Source organism: Bos javanicus, chromosome 14 (assembly GCF_032452875.1).
Source record: "Bos javanicus breed banteng chromosome 14, ARS-OSU_banteng_1.0, whole genome shotgun sequence".
Lineage (NCBI taxonomy): Eukaryota > Metazoa > Chordata > Mammalia > Artiodactyla > Bovidae > Bos > Bos javanicus.
In genome coordinates, this window is record NC_083881.1 from 30386538 (window position 1) to 30397020 (window position 10483).

The window sequence follows — 10483 nt, forward strand, 5'->3', positions numbered from 1 at the left end:
CCATTATTCTAGTCATCGTTATGGAGATGCTGAGTGAACAATGAAATTTAAAACTTTTTTGAAAAAAAATTACTCTCTCGCACCAGGGATGGTAACTCCTTTCACGATTCGCTGTCTTCATACCATAGAGTTTTCTCCCTATCCTTCCAGTTACCCGACTGACTACTTTGTACCCAGTTAATTATTCACTGGGGCTGCCCAGGTGCCACTAGTGGTAAAGAACTCACTTGCCAAGGCAGGAAAGGTTAAGAAACATGGGTTCGATCCTTGGGTCAGGAAGGTCTCCAGAAGAAGGGCATGGCAACCCACTCCAGTATTCATTATATTAAATTTCCTCTCTTCAAAAAAGAAAAAATTACACTCTCGCCCCTGAAGCATTCCAATTCTTTCCATTTTTACATTACTCTCCAGTCTTGTTGATAGGTAAATATATATTTACCTATACATATACCTATACATACCTATACATATAAATATATATGTAGCTGCAATTTCAGATCCCCTTTATTAAGATAATGGCATTATTTAAAAGCTCATTTCCAAAAGCCACTGTTGCTGTTTGCATCTGTGGCTGACATTTAACTAAGCTGGTGTTCATAAACATCAAGTATGAAGGGCCGGAGAAGAGAGCATTGTCATTACGTAATCTTAGCGCTGATTACTGAAATCTCTAGCATGTTATCTGACCTTCCCAGTTTGGCCTCAATTTTGTCTTCTGCTCATATTTTAAGGTATCCTGCCCCCAATATTTCATTCAATTTTGTGGGAGAATAAATAGATATCATATCTGACATTTTAAGGAAGCATATTAAATTTTTTTAAAGGCAGACAAGAATTTTGTAGCTTATTTACAACAGACTGACAAAGCGTTGCCATGGAAGATGTGACATCATCAGGACAATGAACGTGAGAAAATTGTCAAGAGTGTTACAGTTACAAAGGAGAAATAAAAAGGAAAAAAGCTTGAACTTGCCAGGAGGTCAAATCTCCTAGGAAATGAAAGTATTAGGTACAGTTGAAGTCCCATGATTTTTCTAATTTAGTGTTCTAAGGATCGTTAAAGACGTAATTTTAATTTAGAGAGACTGCTGTGAAAGAAGTGTTGGTTTTCCTAGCTTAATTGTCTCTTATGAATTCAAATGTTATATATTATTAAGCATACTTGGAAAAAATCTGTTAGATTCCTATTCAAATAGAAATGGAAAAATTAATTGAGAAGAACCTAAAGAAAATACATTAGAAGATAAAGTTTTGGTGATTTTTCTATGGTATTTTTAAGGCACATTTAAAACCATCTCACTGCTTCTTTTCTGTTTTCTCAAGTGGGAAAGTTATACTGAAAGGTTAATAATAGCCTATACGATTTATAGAGAACATTAAAAGGATAGTTTTCAAATCTACATGTCTGTCATTCATCTTTCTCTGAGAATAAATTTTCATCCTTCTTTCATATGATGTCATAGATTGATGATGAATGCCCTAAGAAGTCATCTCATCACTCCTGCCTTCGGGTACAAATAAGTCTTGATCTAATCCGGAGAGGAAAATTTTATTGTAGGGAGCTAAAACACTTTTCTAAACGTTGCCTGTTCTCCTTCTGGTGGTGTCAACCTGCTGGGATGGCCTCAGAGTCTGCCTCTGGATTTCTTTTCGGGCGCCAGGTAAACCTGCCCCAGGTATTAACTCCAGAGATATCACAGTTCATCTTTCATATTTCCCATTTTCCCTGTTGGGGCCTCTTTTCTTCCAGGCCCCACCTGGCGCCTTGCCTGTCACACACCTGTAATAACAGCCCTGGGCCAGCGCTGCAGGCAGGATGACTGAGCTGGCACTCAGAAGATTCTCCCTGATTGCACATGGGCTTCGTTTCCATTAATATTTGTTCTTTCTTCTCTCAAGTAGGTAATTTCCCTTTACTGTCCCCAGAAAATTCTGTTGAAAATCCCTGAAGTCTCAGAGGAATATGGCTTCAGTTAGTTGTAAAGTTTATTTACTATGATATAGAAAGGAAATTTTTTTCCTCCAGAGAAGCAGACTGCTGCTGCTGCTGCTAAGTCGCTTCAGTCGTGTCTGACTCTGTGCGACCCCATAGACGGCAGCCCACCAGGCTCCCCCGTCCCTGGGATTCTCCAGGCAAGAACACTGGAGTGGGTTGCCATTTCCTTCTCCAATGTATGAAAGTGAAAGTGAAGTCCCTCAGTCGTGTCCGACTCCTAGCGACCCCATGGACTGCAGCCCACTAGGCCCTTCCGTCCATGGGATTTTCCAGGCAAGAGTACTGCAGTGGGTTGCCATTGCCTTCTCCGAGAGAAGCAGACTAACTTCCTTTAAATCATGATTTACTTCTGAGTGGTGATGTGCCTTTCCATGTGTGGCTCACAGGGTGAGCATTCCATACGTGAGATAAAGTGGACTCAGGAGTAGATGGACTAAAGTAGGGGACGCTGAAGTTTCAGGTCTTCTCTTCGCGTAGCTCTTTCCAAGGCTTTGGGAAAGGATTAAGCAATGTATTCATGTGCCACATGTTTTTGCAAAATTTGTGAAATGAGAGATATTTAAGCTACTCTCAGTTAACAGGACTCTCTTGCTCCTTTGACTTACCCCGTGAAGGTTTGTCCCTGTGTGGTGTGTTAGAGTAGCTACGGACAGTATAGGATCCTGGTAAGCGGAAGTCAAGTTAGTGATACAGTTAAAGTCTCAGAGGGTATCTTTACGTAGTTTGCAGTCATTTTTGTGACAAGTTAAGTTATAGCCAGGTGTCCTGGTGAAGGAACAGCTTCCAGGAAAGCTTGTAACTCCCACTATGTTGACCCACCTGGTGCCATGGCGTAAAGCTGCAAAGCCAAGGTTTATACAACACGAATGGGTCCTATCACACCTCTGACCAAGATTGTGTAAGTAAGTGGTGGAGAAACATGTTTGAAATGTCCTAAGCTAGCGTATGGGAAATTCTTCCAGTCATCAGGTGTACAAATCCGCAAGTGGAAGATTCAGTTTGTCTCCAAGTCTAGGCAAAACCATGGCTTTCCAGTTGGAACATATATGATGAGGTAGCACATACAATTATCAACACATCATACAGGTCTTTCTGTTGCGATGGGAATTGTGTGAAACAGAATTGATCAAGATTCTTTAGATTTTAAGGCACAAACTTGTAGCAGTATCAAAACCAGCAAGTATGTCTGTGTATGAGGTTGTGAAGATTCCCTAGTCTCTAGTCCCTAGCCATTAGTCTCTAGACTAGACATTCCCTAGTCTCAAAATGTGAAACAAATTTTGATCAACTACTGCAAGAAAGACTGAATTACTTTTATATTTTCTTTACAGAAGATGCTATTACAAAATAGCTGTTGCATAAAGAAGATACTGAAGAGCATTAAGCCAAAACAAGTAGAAGAAAAGTACAATAATAGTATGTTATGCAGTTAATTATTAAAAATATCATGTAATTTTTCTGAGTTTTTATTATTTATAGTATTCATCAGCATTAGAATGTTTTTAACTTATTGTAATTTCTATTACCATTCTAACTTTTAACCTACTTTTACAGTCATAATTTTGTATCCTTTTCTTTAAAGAAGGGCCCCCAATTAAGTAAACTTTCATCTGTACAAAACTTGTACCTGCGTCTGAATAAAATGAGATGATCTGAGTCAAGTTGATCCCTGGCATCTGACACAATAGGCTAATCAAATAAAAATGAACTTAGTAAGAAAAGGTAAAAATAGCCAAGGTGCTATAAGCTAGGCAAGGAATAAGATATATCTTTTATAAAAAATAAAAACATATTTTCTGTCAGTGAATATGATGGTTTAGATGAGATTACACATGGGACGGGGTTTCCCTGGTGGCTTAGATGGTTAAGAATCTTCTTGCAATGCAGGAGACGTGGGTTTGATCCCTGGGTCAGGAAGACCCCCTGGAGAAGGAAACGGCAACCTACTCCAGTACTCTAGCCTGGAGAATTTCAAGGACAGAGGAGCCTGGTGGGCTATAGTTCATGGAGTTGCAGAGTCGAACACGACTGAACACAGCACATTGGAGGGATATTAATGTTAAACATTTTTTAAAAGTTACTTTTGAGGGTTTTTTGCCACCAGAATTTTTTTTTAATTCTTCCATTTATATTAGAGGAATTTTCTCTAAATTGACACAAATCCAAAACATATACCTGAGGTATTCAATGGATTATTGAATTGAATTGTCTTTCCTACCCTCATAAGCAGGCTTCTGTCCAGGGGAGCCTACTCTTCATCTCCAATTTATGTACAAATTCAGCTCCTTGGAAAGTGAAACTAGAGTTAGTGACATGTCAAGCCGTAGATTATTACAGTGTCCTGGAACCAGTTTTCTTGGTGCTGCCTCTATAAATTCTTGTTAGGATGATTAGTTAATCCTTACTCTTCGTTCCAAAGGTCTGAATTTCCGGGGCAAGCAAAGGCACATTGTTGGCGGTAGATTCTTGCCTCTGGAATTTACATTCCTTGTTATCCTTCTGAGATCTGGGAGTTTCTGATCCTATCTCCCAAATACCTGCCCAGAGCCCTCAACAGTGCTCTTCACTCTGGGTTTCTGATTGACTGACCTTCATAATGAAGGGTAAAGGTGTTGCGGGAAAGGCTTGAAGAAACTCTCTTCTACTTCCACCGCTGCTTCAATTTTTATCTTTTCATTCCGGAATTAAATCCATTTTTTTCTGGAGTATTTACTATCAGGTTTTCATTCTCCAGTATAAATCTTACAGGTAGGATGTAGTTGATTAATGATAATAACTGGGTTGAGACACTGCTAGAATCCTGCTCTGGCTGCTTCTCTCTCTTTTGCTTGAACTCTGCTTAAAAAACAAAACACAGCTAGACAGTTTTGCTCAAACTGTGACGGAGCACAACGAAGCACTTAGAAAATCCAATGATGGGAATCAGATTGCATCTGTCATGTTTTCTTCATACCCTAATACAACATGGATATATAAAAAATATCAAAAAAGTTTCCAGAGGATATACAGAAGTTACATTAGACTTCATTTAAATTTTTTTTTCACAAATTTTATCCACTTGAGGAGCTATATTTAATCCACATGTTGTTTTTATTGCCATTAAGTATTTGAAATTAATTAAAACTGCTGTGTGCTTCCCTGGTTGCTCAGTGGTAAAGAATCTGCCTGCCAATACAGGAGATGTGTCTTTAATCCCTGCATCAGGAAGGTCCCTTGGAGGAGGAAATGGCAATCAGTATTCTTGCCTGGGAAATCCCATGGACAGAGCAGCCTGCAGGGCTACAGAATTGGACATGACCTAGTGAGTGAACACACATATCGTGTTCTTTGTGTTGGAAGAATGACTCAACAGAAGTTTGTGAACTGCTAAGCCAGTATGAGTGATTTTCTGGAGATTGTTGTACTGGGTCAGAAAGATCAGCCTCCAGAAGGATGGCGGCAACCCGCCAAACAGCACAACCTGGCACTTACTCGAGCTGATCAAGTCATGAGTCTTTTCTGTTTATTAGACTGTGTTCAAGAATTGAGAGGAGAATATGACCCATTGTCTCTCTACTGCATTTTAATCACCCACAAAATACAAATTTCTTTCAGGCAAATGCTCCATAATCTGAAAATACTAACAGTGTAACACTTTTATTCAAATATTCCAGCAAACCATTAGCCACCGTGTTAACACTTGCCACAGAATACTCAGGTTCTACTTGGCCAAGTGTGACCTTGACAGCATTTTAGGTAGGTTTTTATATTAAATGTATTATCTGATATCAATATCATATGATTTATATATGTATATTGTGCACAAAAAGACTTTAACTCAAACCTCCAGAGAATTAAAAGAAGAACTGGAAATCAGAAGTCATGGGTTATCTCATTTTGTTTTCTTATGTTGGTGCTGTTTAGACACTAAGTCGTGTCCAATTCTGAGACCTCATGGACTGCAAGGAAAGCATGCCAGGCTTCCCTGTCCTTCACTATCTCCCAGAGTTTGCTCAAACTCATATCCATTGAGTTGGTGATGCCACCCAACCATCCCATCCTCTGTCACTCCCTTCTCCTTTGCCTTCAATCTTTCCCAGCATGAGGGTCTTTTCCAGTGAGTCAGTTCTTTGCATCAGGTGGCCAAAGTATTGGAGTTTCAGCTTCAGCATCAGTCCTTCCAATGAATATTCAGGGTTGATTTTCTTTAGGATCTCCTTGCAGGTTGATCTCCTTGCAGCCCAAGGGACTCTCAAGATTCTTCTCCAGTGCCACAATTCAAAAGCATCAATTCTTCAGCACTCAGCCTTCTTTACATTCCAACTTTCACATCTGTTCATGACTATGGATGTACAGAAAAACCATAGCTTTGACTATGTTTGTTTTCTTATAGTTTTAATTATTAAAGTAATACTTATACCTAAAATGCTCATTTTAACAATAGATGAACATAAAAACGTTAATAGTCTTTCTATGCTTCTTTTCCTAAATCGCTGCCTTCTAGTAACTAAGACTAACAATTAGCTAGGTGTTTTCTCATACCTTTCTCCAAGACAACACAGCTCTGTAGATCCAATTTTGCCCATGACTAGCTGGGAAACAAAGTATGAGATTCAAGACTTCAGTTTCCTCTTGTAAAAATAAGGATGATTCAAAACTACAATGAGATACTACATTAAACTCACTAGGATTGTTAAAAAAGACAGGCAATAACAAGTGTTGGCAAGAATGTAGAGAAATTGGAAACCTAGTATACTGCTGATGGGAATGTAAAATAGTGCAGCCATTTTGAAAAACAGCAGTTCCTAAAAATATTAAACATAGAGTTAATATATTTAATATATCTTAGGTATAGTTTTTTAATATATCCTTTATATATATTTATGTATATCATACAGCATTTAATATATGTTAGTTTATGACCTGGTAATTCTCCAAGGGTATACATATAAGAGAAATGAAAACCTATGTCTACACCAAAATGAATGTTCTCAGCCACATTGTTAATCATTGCCAAGTAGAAGCAACCTAAATGTCCATCAACTGGATAAATAGAATGTAGCATGTCCACACAATGGAGCATTATTCAACCATAAAAAGAAATAAGATACTGACATGAGCTATAACATGGATGAAACTTAAAAAACATATGATTCCATGTATAAGAAATGTCTAGAAGAGGCATATCAGAGACAGAAAGTAGATTAATGGTGTCAGGGGCTAGAGTATCAGGCTTCTGCCAGCCCACAGAAATGTTTTATAATTACATTCTGGCAATGGTTGCACACCTATGTGACTACACTAAAAACCACTGAGCTATAAACTTTAAATGGGTAAATTTTATGGTACTGATATACAAAGTATATCTCAATAAAGCCATAAAAAAGAAAAGTGTGGAAGTTTAACTTTGTTGCTCTACAACATCTTTAGATAACAGAATTTCTCTCTTGCACAACACGAAGACACTTCCATGTTCTTTCTTATTTGTTGACAAATCAATTTCAATATCAAGTTCTTTACCTGTTTATTGGATTCACTCCATTTCTCCCATTCTCTTAAAATAGTTTTTCATATAGACTTAATGAGCTTTTACTTAGGACAACATAGAATACAAAATATCTCAGTCAACAGGAAAGTAAAAGTGAGTTGCTGTAACTAGTGTTCTTTTGGCTTTGTATACACAGTAGGGTCCTTTATTCATCTTAATAATTGGTCAGAGAGTCAAAATATTGGACTGGTCCTATTGGTAAAGGATATCAATTTTTAGTTTCTAGTATTATATAATTATTTCTAATATAATATAATTATTATATTTTTAAGCCTGAAAATAAACTTAATTTAGTTGTCATTTGGCCAAGGCAAATGTCCAGCACAGGAACCATCTCTATACAGACCTTCAGCGATTGCTCCAGGATATCTCAGAAGGCAGGGGCTTCTGATCTGCACCCTATGGAGGTGAGGGAGGAGACGAGAGACTATGTTTGCAAAAGATTGAGGAGGCTTCAAGTGACCATTTAGGTCCATATACATTACAGAAAGATGTATGAAAATTAGGGCAGATTGGGGAAGGGGGTAAAGCCGTTCCCCCATCCTTTTCTTGGAATAGGCACTGGCTTAGCAATCTTCTTAGTATCAGAAATAACTTTCTCCTTGCCTGTACTTCCAGTGGAGAAAACTCCTCTATTCACACTCAGAGAAGGCAAACCTGAGCATGACCCTGACTCCTATGCAGTAGCCAAATACACCAGTTAGGCTTTTTAAATTTAAAATGAACTTATAGCACTTTCTCTTCTTAGAATTCTGTGAGGTTATACATTTTACTAAAGTAAGTTACAACTTAAGGGAGACAGAGAATAAGTTTGGAAAAGTAAGTTGAGGTCAGATTATAGAAGGCACACAGTCAGATTAAGGAGCGTGGACTGTATTTTAGAGGTGAAAGGAGAAATGAAAGGTTTGGAAAAGGAGATCAACAAAAGTAGAGAAATTGTGCATGGGAGAAGCTGATGGAAGACAGACACTGAAGGTAAGTCTTCGAGGACCTCTTCAAGGAGTAAACTTTTAGGCTAGAATGTTAATGGACAGAGTGAAGAAGGAAGAAGACGTTTCTAAGGCACTGAGGTATAAGAGTCAATGGAAGTTTGTGGCTGATCAGATATGGGAGAACAGAGATGAGGACAAGGAATTATCAAGCATGAGAGGGGTGTTAGGGGCTTCCCCAGCGGCCCAGAGGTAGAGAATTCACTTACAATGAAGGAGACATGGGTTCAATCCCTGGGTTGGGAAGGTCCCCTCGAGGAGGGCAAGACAACCCACTCTAGTATTCTTGCCTGGGAAATCCCATGGACAGAGGAGCCTGGCAGGCTATAGTTCTATAGCGTCTCAAAAGAGCTGGACACAACTGAAGTGACTCAGCATGCATGCACACATGAGGGGGATGTTAAATCTCAGAGCAGTGAGACTGCTGATGCCATAAGATAAATAGGAAGTCTGGAGGGGGAGGCACTTGAGGACCAGGTTCATGATTCAATTAATATCACTGGTGGCCAGATATGTGACATGAAATGTCCAACAGGTCGCTGAAGCCAGGGAACTGGAGCGAGGAGTAGTCCTCGTTACACACTGGGTCATCATAGCGTGACGGCTGAAGCCATGAAGATGGACAAGATTTCAGAGGGACGGTTGGGGCGGGGGATGGAGCAGGTGGCCGACAGCTGCTCCTTGGGGACGCGCCACTGTCTTGGGACTGGAGATGTCCAGGAAGCAGCTGCCAGAGAAGAAGGGGGTACGCCAGAATTTCATTGTTTCTCTTAACACCAGGAAGAAAGGGGTTTTGAGGAAGAAAGTGGGGAGTAAACTATTTCAAAAGCTGCTAAGAGAATGGGAATGGAATTTAGTGAGAGGCTGAGTTTAAGTACGTAGTTGCAGTGGAGTCCTCGGGCCAGAATTCATATAATAAGGGACTAAAAGGAGATCAGTGGAGAAAAATAGGAGCAGAAAGTAGGATTAGTATCTATGAGAATTTGGCAATGAAAGAAAATAGAAAAACAACAAATTATCTGGGGGAAGCAGGAGGGGTTAAATGAAGAGCTGCCTTGTTCCACTTTCTTTCCATGAGAGGAGAGCATGTATGAAGATGTCAGGAGAAAGCAAAAACAGTTAAAAGTACTTAACAAGAAAAAAATGAGAGAGAAAGCAAGGTCCACATATTTTGATGGTTTTCAATTTCTGTTAGAGCTAATTCCTCCAGCCAGTCTCACAGGGAAACCTAATATGTAAAACAAATAGAAGGGGAGTTGCTCTACTGAAGGTTACTCTGTGGTGTGTGAGTTGGGAGGTGTTGCCTTCGGGTTCAGTTTCTTCTATGAAAATCAAAGATATGCGTGATCTCATTTGGCCTCCTTATCAGTGTTGTTGTTTAGTTGTTGTGTCTGACTCTTTTGTGATCCCATGGACTTCAGCCCACCAGGCTCCTCTGTCCATGGGATTTCCCATGCAAGAATACTGGAGTGGATTGCCATTTCCTCCTCCAGAGCATCTTCCCTATCTAGGGGTGGAATCTGTGTCTCCTGCATTGGCAGGCAGATTCTTTACCACTGAGCCACCAGGGAAGCCGTCTACTTCCTGGGGGAGGCATTTTTATTGTTCTAGTTTACATTTGAGGAAACTGGTGTAGAGTGGCTATGTGACATTAAAAAATCACACACGCAGGATGGGGCAGAGTCAGGGCAGAGTCAGGATTAGAACCCACAGTATACAGCCCCAAATCTCTGTTCTTTCTGATACAGCACTGAAAATGCCTTTTTCTTTCTGCTACAGTACACTCTCTTCCTTGTCAAAAGGATATCCTTTGAAGAATTAGGAGCAACAAAAAGAAAATAAAGTTTTGGGGAAAATACGCAGCAAATAATAGCTCAGTAAAATCAGCTCCAATTTTATCAGACACTCTAAAAGGTGGTACATTTTAGGAGGGAGTTATGGTCCCATGGCACCTTTTAAAAAATGATTTCT

The 10483-nt window shown here is 39.4% G+C and overlaps 1 long non-coding RNA gene across 3 annotated transcripts; it reads left to right on the top strand.

Annotated features, from left to right (window-relative positions):
• Window positions 1-874: 874 nt before the first annotated feature.
• On the top strand, window positions 875-3453 carry LOC133260481 (uncharacterized). Of its 3 annotated transcripts, none has more exons than XR_009740825.1 (4): window positions 875-1009; window positions 1464-1661; window positions 1751-1898; window positions 3328-3453. It is a non-coding gene; the product is annotated as an uncharacterized LOC133260481 (long non-coding RNA). The 3 variants fall into 3 exon arrangements; XR_009740827.1 differs by having other exon boundaries at window positions 876-1009; window positions 1559-1661; XR_009740826.1 differs by lacking the exon at window positions 1464-1661 and having other exon boundaries at window positions 880-1009.
• Window positions 3454-10483: the final 7030 nt, after the last annotated feature.